Raw genomic sequence first — 11,009 nt, forward strand, 5'->3', positions numbered from 1 at the left:
TGCGTAGTGATAACTAAAGATCAATTGACCGAGACCGAAAGTACTTCTTGCTAAAACACTATTACTGCTCTCCTTACCGTGTTTAAAAAAACCCAAAAAAACCAGAAGACTCCAGGCCAAGCAGTGGCTACGAAGGCAATCTGGGGCTCCTTTGTCTTGGCGATGGCTGCACGTCGGTAGAAACTGACCTGGACCGCAGCTTGGGGGCAGTGGGGCCAGTGGGTGGGAGGGGGTTGGTAAAGAATGTCCAAGGATTCCCTACAGCTCGCAGCGTTCCTAGGCCGACCGCTGTGAGGAGGGGGATTAACATTAAGTGGAGGTCCTGCAGAGATATGGTAGAAGATATTCAACAACGTGCGGCGTGGAAGAGAAAATTCTGTGCCGTACACAGTGAGATGCCACTTGACGTGCGTCCCACAAGTCTGGTTTTACTTGGCCTCCAAAATGCTGAATCATCACATTGTTAACTCCGAATCTGTTATGGATCCTAAACCTTTTTTTTCTCTCCAAGTTATCATTATTGGTTAGTTTGTTTCCTTCCTTTGAGGTCAAGAGTTTAAAGCAATCCATTGAGGTTCCCCATTTTGCAGTGTGGTTTTAATCAAAGTATTTCTTAACCCAACTACTAGGTTAACCTAACTTACTAGGTAAATTTAAGTGAATTTCTATTTTGGAAGCACTATCCATTAAATTATAATAAGTAGGCTTTACCATTTATAGCCCAGCTTCAGGTGCAAGAGCTCTCATTTTCTCACACTTAATAACTACAAAACACCCAGGTTTACTACTACAAAAATAAGAAAAAAAAAATATATATATATATATATATTGAGCTTTCTCTGTCATTCACATCCAGTGTGAATGAGTTCATCCGAGCCTTTCCCTAGAACAAATTCTGACATCAAATTTTCATTGTCATCAAATTTGCTCTGGGTGGAAATCTGAGCTATAGGAATGCACACTGCACTTCAAAGTCAGAAAACCTTTGTGATTTTTGGCAAAGCCCTCAGCCTCAGTTGTCTTAGCCCTTAAGGTGAGATAGTATTAGCGCTACCTCATTTTTTGCAGCAAATGACACAGAAATGAAAACACTGTAGCGGGTATGGGGGGACCTAAGATAGTAACTATTCCTAATAGCCATGAAGTGCTTCATTATTCCTTTTTCCTATCTTCTACACAGAACCTAGATTTCACTGGATTTCCCTTGAGGTACACATTTCCTGGATTTTTCCACTTATGAAATAAAAGAAGATTCATTAAAAAACACACACTTCGTTTTAAAGGTCAGGTTTATAAAGTCTCATCGTAACAAAATGAAATTAAAAGATCGTAAATCACTAGAGTTAGCTTAGTTAACATTCTACCTTATAAATTTTTAAAGACATTCTTAAAACAGAACTGCTTTTGACATCAGAGAAACTAAAGAATAATTATTGTTTATTTCTAGTTAGTGGATTGGAGCATATTTCAAAAAATCAGATGAATATCTAGGCTACTTTCTCAGTAAAGGAACTGTTGGTATTTTCCTCTTCTTTTTCTTTTTTTAGAGACTACCAAAAATTATGTAGATTTGGGAGTGGAGAATTTCCCAGTTTAGTTCTCAGAGAGATGCTTGTCAACCACAATTAGCCAACTGTGAATTTTCAAAATATATAAAAAGTCACTTGAAGAGCTGTGTCTTGGCATTGGTGTTAAAGTGGCCATCAGTGGCACGGTCCCCTTTGGCACTTACAAGGAAAGGGAGTAATGGAGAAGCAAAGCCCATCAGCGCTGCCACTAAAACAGCCGAAAGGGCTTCCCTGGTGGCGCAGTGGTTGAGGGTCCGCCTGCCGATGCAGGGGACGCGGGTTCGTGCCCCGGTCCGGGAAGATCCCACATGCCGCGGAGCGGCTGGGCCCATGAGCCATGGCTGCTGAGCCTGCGCGACCGGAGCCTGTGCTCCGCAACCGGAGAGGCCACAACAGTGAGAGGCCCGCGTATCGCAAAAGAAAAAAAAAAAAAAACAGCCGAAAAACACACATGGGGCCAGGAAACCAACCTTACATATGAAATACAAGAACTGCAGTGTGTTGTCTTCTGTTGTGCCCATTATTTGGCTCTGTTTCCCAGAGGATCTGGACTATCATATGTGTCAATAAAATTTTAATGCATTTGTTTTTTATCTAAGTATCTAAATCCTTTGAATCCTCCTGTAGTGCTTTCTTAAATATAAGACTGCTGTACCTTCAGTCTTTTCGTCTATACTATTCTAAGTGAAAAATCTAACCCGCTCACCGGATTTAATCTTAAAACTTAAAGATCCTTTGTTCAGAAAGTAATTATTATTCAAACATTTTGTTTTTAACATTTGCTGATGAATAACTTTTTTAATAACTATTTTTTAATTAGTGTAAAATTTGTTTCGATGTGTTGGGAGTCCCGAATTATTTTTCTGCAGCAAAAAATTCATACTTCATAGCATGACATACAGGAAAGCGCTTCAGAAACTCTTGCCCTCATAGATCTTTGCCGGGCTGAGCCCCTTCTGCTCCTTTTTATGCCTATCTTACCTTTCCCACTCACTTCACCCTCCATTTCTACAAAATTTCTAATGGGGCCACAGACATGTTGCTTGAATGCCTTCTCCCTTCTTCTGAGAATCTCAGCAAAGCTTCCCCTGTCTCTCTGTCTGCATGGAACTTTCCACATACACCTGACGTTATGGGCATCCTGGTAGGCAGGAACCGTATTTTATTCCTCTTTGCATCTCTCCCCATTAAAGAAATGAATGATTAATTAATTATGAAACTGTGTCATCTATGCTCCTCCAAAAGCCGGACTAAGTAAATTCTCTCCCTCTTGGTCTAGTTACTAAGCTTCTACGAGGCTGCATTAAGGCAAGAAGCAATGGAACTTTCGCTGGCACTAACTGTTCCCACTAACTAGGGTAGATGAAGAAGCTTTCTGCCTTGGGAGCACAGCTTGACTGCCCTCCCCTCTGTGCCTCCCTTGCCCCCTGCCACTGGTCCTGCTTCCTCGCCATCGCCATCCACTATGCTGGCTGCTCTCTCCTCTGCCTTGGTCTTTTTGGTTGTTTGTTTGTTTGTTTGGGGTTTTCTTGGCCGCACTGTATGGCATGTGGGACCTTAGTTCCCTGACCAGGGATCGAACCCGTGCTCCCTGCATTGGAAGCGCAGAGTCTTAGCCACTGGACCACCAGGGAATTCCCCTCTGCCTTGGTCTTGATCTCTGCGCCCTCATCTCTTTTAATCCAGATTATGTTTCAATTAAGAACCTACTGTATGTTTCATGTGGGGCTGCACAACACAGGTGCATGGTTTGTGTTGGCACAGTTGCTAACCTGTGAGTCCCTGAGGGTGGCCTTCCACCCCTGCCTCCTACCCAGAGTCTGTCTGGGGCAGACTGGGGGCTCGAGCGTAGAACAGAGCGTACTCGTTTATGTAATATGTAATTGCCATGTTGATTCACTTCTAGCCAAAGCTAAGCCTTAGCCATCAGTGATACAGTTTGACACTTACACTTCTCTTCAGTGATTGCTCCAACCCTCTCACTAAAACTGCTCTGTGCCCTCTAGGAAAAGTTGGGGAGCGCCTGCAGTTGGCATCCAGGTGGTGGAGAAAGGGACAATGTGGGGAGGGGACTAATGTGTAATGAGACCTTGCTGTGCGGAGAGCACTTCCATTCCTTATCTTATTTATGGCTCAAATCAACTCAGTGAAATAGTTATCATTATCACCATTTTTAGGATGACAAAACTGAGACTCAGGTCAACAAACTTGCACCAAGTGACACCCAGCAAATAAGCGCTGGAGCGGAAATTCTAACCCAGGTCTAAGGTCCAGAGCATCTGGTCTTCCCACCACCTGAGCCCCCCTGGTCCCCGGGGCAGCCTCTTGGTTCTGCCGGCCATTAACTCCCAGTTATTACATGACCCCACTGTCATATCAGCTGGATGCTTCACAGGCTGATCAGAATACGGCTCGTGGGCTTTTTGTCTACATTTTGGGGTCACAGGACCCCTGTGACTATGCTCCTCTGAGCACACCTGGTGTGCAAACTTACCCTTGTCTCCACTTTTGATCCTTTCTGCCATGACTCTTAATTCTGATGCCCTAATTCTGGACTCTGTAAAATTGCCTGTATGTCTTCCTCTTCCTTCCTTCTTCTAAGGGGCTGTCTTAGAAAATTCACTTTGAGATAGCAAGAGCAGGATCACGGTAATCTTTGTAGTATATTTACTGCAGCATCCAGTGCAATTAAATCTGCTTAAAACACGTTTGAGGGCGATGATACAAAATATTTGAGATGAATGTTTAAAATCAGATTTGCAGAATTCTTTTAAATTTCTTCATTTTACTTGAGCAAGTGCATTCTAACTGATTGTACAACCTAAAACCTATTTGGAGCACAGTAGTGTATTATTTTATTCAGAACACACACCTACATAAATGACGAACAATATATGTGAATATTACATCTGTTAGATGAAATGTAATTGCAATATAGATGTATTTGAAAGCTGTACAGAACCAGCTTGAATAGCCATTAAACAACTCTAAATATTATTTGACATGAATAGTTTGGCAGAAAAAAATTGCATTTTCATACTAAGTTACTTAAGATATTTCTTTGCTTGTTTATGTTTTATACAGAAGGCTAGGATCCCAGAGATAACCACTGCTATAGCAAAGCAAGTCATGGTACTCTGAACTGGAGTCTACTCCAGGGTAAGTCACACTGTGGAACAAAACGCCGTTTTTGCCTGTATGAGTACAGTTTTTACATACTTAGATTTCTGAAATCTCAGTAAAATAATCTTTTGTCTATGTAATGTAACAAAGGAAAGTTTATCTTGGGCCATTCAGAATGATTCCATTTGTAAAGTACCAAAAGTACAAGATTATAAGCCTTCCCATAGCATTAACCTTCAAGATAGCATAACAGCACGACCCATCAAAAATGTCACTTCTACGAATATACAGCCCTCCTTTTATTTTGTTTTTATAATTTTATTTTTATACAATGATTTGGAATACTGTACATTTTAAATTTATTTATTTATTTATTTATTTATGGCTGTGTTGGGTCTTCGTTTCTGTGCGAGGGCTTTCTCTAGTTGTGGCAAGCGGGGGCCACTCTTCATCGCGGTGCACGGGCCTCTCACTATCGTGGCCTCTCTTGTTGCGGAGCGCAGGCTCCAGACACGCAGGCTCAGTAGTTGTGGCTCACGAGCCTAGTTGCTCCGCGGCATGTGGGATCTTCCCAGACCAGGGCTCGAACCCATGTCCCCTGCATTGGCAGGCAGACTCTCAACCACTGCGCCACCAGGGAAGCCCCATCTTAACCCATTTTAAGTGTGCAGTTCAGTGGCATTAAGTACATTCACATTGTTATACAACTGTCATCACCATTCATCTCCAGAATTTTTCATCTTCCCAAACTGAAACTCTGTACCCATTAAATAATTATTTCCCCTTTCTCCAGTCCCTGGCAATCATCATTCTACTTTCTGTCTCTATTAATTTTACTATTCTATATACCTCATATAAGTGGATTCACAAAGTACTTGTCCTTTTGTGACTGGCTTAGTTCACTTTGAATAATGTGTTCATCCACATTGTAGCATATGTCAGAATCTGCTACTTTTTTAAGACTGAGTGATATTCCATTGTATGTATATACCACACTTTGTTTATCCATTCACCCATCGATGGACACCTGAGTTGCTTCCATCTTTTGGCTATTGTGAATATTGCTGCTCTGAATACGGGTGTAGAGGTATATGACTTCCTGTTTTCAATTTTGGGGGGGTATATATCCAGAAGTCAAATTGCTGGATCATATGGTAATTCTATGTTAAATTTTTTCAGAAACCTCCATACTGTTTTCTTTCTTTCTTTTTTTTTTGCGGTACGCGGGCCTCTCACTGTTGTGGCCTCTCCCGTTGCGGAGCACAGGCTCCGGACACTCAGGCTCAGCGGCCATGGCTCACGGGCCCAGCCGCTCCGCGGCACGTGGGATCCTCCCGGACCGGGGCACGAACCCGCGTCCCCTGCATCGGCAGGCGGACTCCCAACCACTGCGCCACCAGAGAAGCCCCTCCGTACTGTTTTCCATCGCAGTGTACCACCCATAGGGCGCAAGCGTTCCAATTTCTCCACATCCTCACCAATGCTTGTTATTCTCTGGGGTTTTTTGGTTTGTTTTTGATGGTAGCCATCCTAAGGGGTGGAAGGTAGTACTACCAATGTTTTAATAAAATAAACATTTATGGGGGCATCTCTGGCAGTCCAATGGTTAAGACTCCATGCTTCCAATGCAGGGTGCACAGGTAGGATCACTGGTTGGGAACAAAGATCCCACATACCTCGTGGGATAAATAAATAATTTTTAAAATATTTATGATTTTTAAATATTTTTATAATATCATATATGGTTTGTCAAACCACACAAGGCACCCTGGAAATTTTGATTCAGGATATGTCCATTAGATTAAAAATTATTGCGCTAAGAGACTAAGAGGTATTTGTGTCATGCATTTTTTTAAGTACAATACCAGCTAGTGTTGTATATAGTATAGATCAAAATTTTTCTAACTTCTTTAGGCCAAGGCAAGAAAAATGCTTGCAAGTAAGTGACAAACTCTTACCATTTCCTCAGGAAAATATGACTTGAGAAGAGTGAAAATATAAAATATTAACAATAGTAAATTAACACAAAAGCAACCTATTGCCTCGAGTTACTTTCATCTCAGGATAATTAATTCAAGGAGGAGGAGAATTGAGCTTCAACGTGTTTGCTCTTTCATGGGACTGTCCTTTGCAAAGCACGGAAACATTTTTTCATTGGTGAATGTGTGAGTGGAGGCCAGTGAAGCGACAGTTAACCAGCCCGGTTTCCAAGGAGGGAAGAGAAGTGTAAAAGCATGTTGGCTGTACCTGTTTTGCAGGGTAAACTTTTTGGACACATAAGCATTTAAAGTCCAGTGCTACATCAACCTTTGGAATATACACAGGGAAATGATAACTAAGAGGCAGGATGGTTCCCTTTCAGTTCCAAGAACCCATGATTAAAAGAGTCAGAGGAGGGCTTCCCTAGTGGCGCAGTGGTTGAGAGTCCGCCTGCCGATGCAGGGGACACGGGTTCGTGCCCCGGTCCGGGAGGATCCCACATGCCGCGGAGCAGCTGGGCCCGTGAGCCATGGCCACTGAGCCTGCGCGTCCGGAGCCTGTGCTCTGAGTCAGAGGATTACTGATTTGGCAGGACGGAGTCCCACAGAGAATGTGGATTTCAGAGACTGGGAGACCTGCACCTGAATCCTCACCTCTCCTCCTACACTTCAGACCTCAGGTCCTTAAATTTTATCTTCAGACTGTTTATCTATAAAATGGGGAAAATAATACCCATCGTTCACAGCGCAGTTGTGAGGTTTAAATTTAACAATAAGCAATCACTAAATAGTTCTGATTCATTAATTTATTAAGTCATTCATTCAGCAGATATGTATGAAACTGTTACGATGGAAGAAATTTGAAGACAAAACTTAAAACAAATCTTACAACAAATTCCAGTAGTGCCTGGAATTTTTATGTTTATCTAAATGAGATATAAGTTCATAGCAGGAAGGGGGATGAAGTACACTGCTTTTGAGGAACAAGCCTTTCCAGCAAGGATCCACATGACAGCCTGGAATTAGACTGCCTGGAAAAGTTAGTGGAGCCAGGTAGCTATGGCTCAGAACACAGCCTCCCACAAGAAGGAGACTGAGGTTCCAGTTCCCTGAATTAACACTTTGGGCTGGAAAATCATCACCCAATCCCTGATACCAGTGACACTGGACTGACTACTTTATAACCAGATAAGTTCTTTGGTGTCCCTAAAACAGCTTAGAGTAACTAAATTGGAAAAATGTCTTTCCTAGAGTTTAGAAATACCTCAAATCCAAAAATACCCTCCCCCTGCCCAAAATACTTGTATTGCTGGTGATTTTGCAATCACCAGGTGATTCTAAAATGCCAGGGACCATGAAGAAAGTCTTTCGAATTACTTGAGCACGCTCTTTGCCCACCACATACAAACCAAGGCCTCTACCTCGTCCTCTGTCTTTACGTTGATTTGGCAAGGAATACTCACTGAGTTCACACCAGGGCTTTTAAGAGCTTACCAACAGGTCGGTGTTCACTGAGGATTGATGATCTGGGTCCAGAAAGAAAGCACTCGCCTCAGGTAGAGAGAGGAGGACATGGGACGTGGTACATACCAGGTTCGGCAATCCGACTTGGGGCTCCTGAAGATCGCATGGCCATCGAAGCCCATGTTGACGTGAACTTGCTTTATCTGGCCACAGCTCAGCAGCGTTTCATGACGAGTTTCTCTCCCTGTCAGTAAGATTTGGATCATCTTTCAATGTTTTCTCCCGTTGCCCGTGTGGCAAGTGTTAGAAATTCTGAATGCACTTAATTAATAATTAATGACATCCCTGAACTCCCTCTCCTGTCTCTGCCTCAGTGGCAGGGGAGAATTCTGCTTCTACTTCTTCCACGAAGAGAACAATTTATAATCCACAAACCAAGAGGATGGAGCAGAGGATGTTTAAAAAGTAGCTAGAAGTTGATGGACTGCCAGGTTCACTTTCAAGGCAGAAGTCTGGACTGTCTGTGTGGTTCTTGGCACGGGTGAGTGATGCACAGCTCAGGAGCTCTTCTAGAACCTTATTGCAGTGAACAGATGAAACCGAAAGCAAAGGCGCTGGAAACTTCTGTGTTTGTCAGGCACCTAAGGAGTTCAGCGAGAATAAAACAATATCTGACCCCCTTTGTTTTGTTTCAAGTTTCTAAATAGGAAGAACAAAAAAGGCTTGATTCACATGACAATCACTCCAGCATGACGGGGCCTGGAGGTACCATCTTTGTCCCGAGGAGGAGGAAAGGGCCGACTGGCCAGAGCCCTCAGAGGGCTGTGAAGTATAGATGGGAGGGCTGTCAGGTGTCGATGGAGGGCTGTCACATGTGGATGAGGCCCAGCACTGCCAGCAGAAGGGCATGTCTTGGCTAATAAAGACTTAATGCTGGGCTTCCCTGGTGGCGCAGTGGTTGAGAGTCCGCCTGCCGATGCAGGGGACACGGGTTCGTGCCCCGGTCCGGGAAGATCCCACATGCCGCGGAGCGGCTGGGCCCGTGAGCCATGGCCGCTGAGCCTGTGCGTCCGGGGCCTGTGCTCCGCAACGGGAGAGACCACAACAGTGAGAGGCCCGCGTACTGCAAAAAAAAAAAAAACAACTTAATGCTGCATATCCCTCCTCATAACTGGTATTACCACACGTCAGTGAGCGTGATGTGTGTGCTGGCCTCTAACTCCAGACTGAAGATGTGCACCGTTGCATCATTTTAGTAGTCTTTGTGTCCTAGCCTTGGTATAGGCTCATGGTATAAAGATTTGTTGGATGGATAAGAAAACAAAACAAAACAAACAAACAAACAAAAACACTTGGGGGAACGAAAAAAGGGTAAGAAAATTAATCCTTCCAACAGTCCGATGAGGTGGGAACATTATACCCATTTTGCAGGTGAAGAAACTGAAAAAAAGGGCTGACTGACTTGCCAGGTTGACACAAGGAGTAAGTGGGAAGAGCTGGGAAGAGAAACCAAGAGTGACTCAGAGCCCATGGTTACCTACAAGGGGCTAAGAGAGGCCAGCCAAGAGCAGCTGAAATCCCAGCTGGTTCCCAGAGAGCTGGGATGGGGCACAAGATGTCCCTGGTGGTAAGTCTGCCCCACCCCCTCAGAACCAGTAATTATATACCCAGTGAGAGTGGTGGCTCGATGTGGGTGTTGTCTCGTGAACCGTAGGCACCAGGAAAGCTGGGACTTGTCCTGTGACCTCATTATCCATCCCCTTTGCTGGCAACCAGGGCTGTGCACAGGGTGGTGAACACACCCAATCAGTTGCTTGCTGTTTGCGCAGCTGTCTTTTTAGGCTGTGCTCTTTACAACAACAAAAAAACAGCCTCCTGCAGGGCTATTTGATGTCACAAAAACCCAGCCTCCAAACTCTCCATATCTGCTTCTATCAGAAGCTCTTTCTTTTACGCTTCCCCTGGGAGCCTCAGCTACACCACCAAGGGACAAAAAAGAAATACGAGAGATAGAAGATCAACATCTTTATGCATAAGAGTAGAGTTAATCCATATTCCATTCCTAAAGCCTGCAGTTGATGAGATTGGCTGGGATTTGTTACAGTTTGTTCTGAAGATAAGGCAGTTCTGAGTCGGTGACCAGGCTGGAGTGTCCACCTCACAGAGTCGCCTGGCTATTGTTCAGGGTTTGCTTTTGACTTCATTTCATGGAATAAAAGGTCGTTGCAGACCAAACACGTGAGCAGGAAGTGGGCAGGGCTTGTTGCTCTGCCTGGTGGTTCACGAGAGGAGAAACACAGAGAAGTCATAACCTCTGCGGTTTGGTGTGTGTTGCAACGTGAAAACCCGGAAGCTTATCTTAGAAGAGGCTGATGGGTCAAAGTCGGCAACGAACTGGAGCCTTTACTGTTGGAAGCTTAGGAGGGGAGCGAGTCTTTGCCCTCCGGAGAAGCACCCAGGTCCTGGCACCTGATAAAGAGTCCCCAGAGCGTAACCCTGTCCCATCAGAATGGGAGGGAGAGTCAGAAGAGTGTTTACAAGAATGCAATTTGATTTTTTAAAAAATAGTTTGATTTTCTCTAAAAATTAACAGCCCTCCTTATGGTTTGTCTTGAGTGAGAAGCACATGGGTCAGTGGTGACAGGAGATGGAGGAGACATGGGTGCTCCGTCCCTCCCCACCCCGTGTCTCAGGGCGTTTCAGTGGCTTGAGCCAACCTGCCTGTTTAAGCCTGTGGATTTGCTTGATCTTGAAAACCTGCCAGGTAGTCTCACAGATGGTCGACAATTGCCACCTGGATCGGTGCTAACGCAAATGCTAGAAAATACTGCTTACAGGCTAGCCAGGAAAACGTTTTACCAGAAAATTGCTTGAG

This window comes from Grampus griseus (assembly GCF_964374135.1).
Source record: "Grampus griseus genome assembly, chromosome: 1".
NCBI lineage: Eukaryota > Metazoa > Chordata > Mammalia > Artiodactyla > Delphinidae > Grampus > Grampus griseus.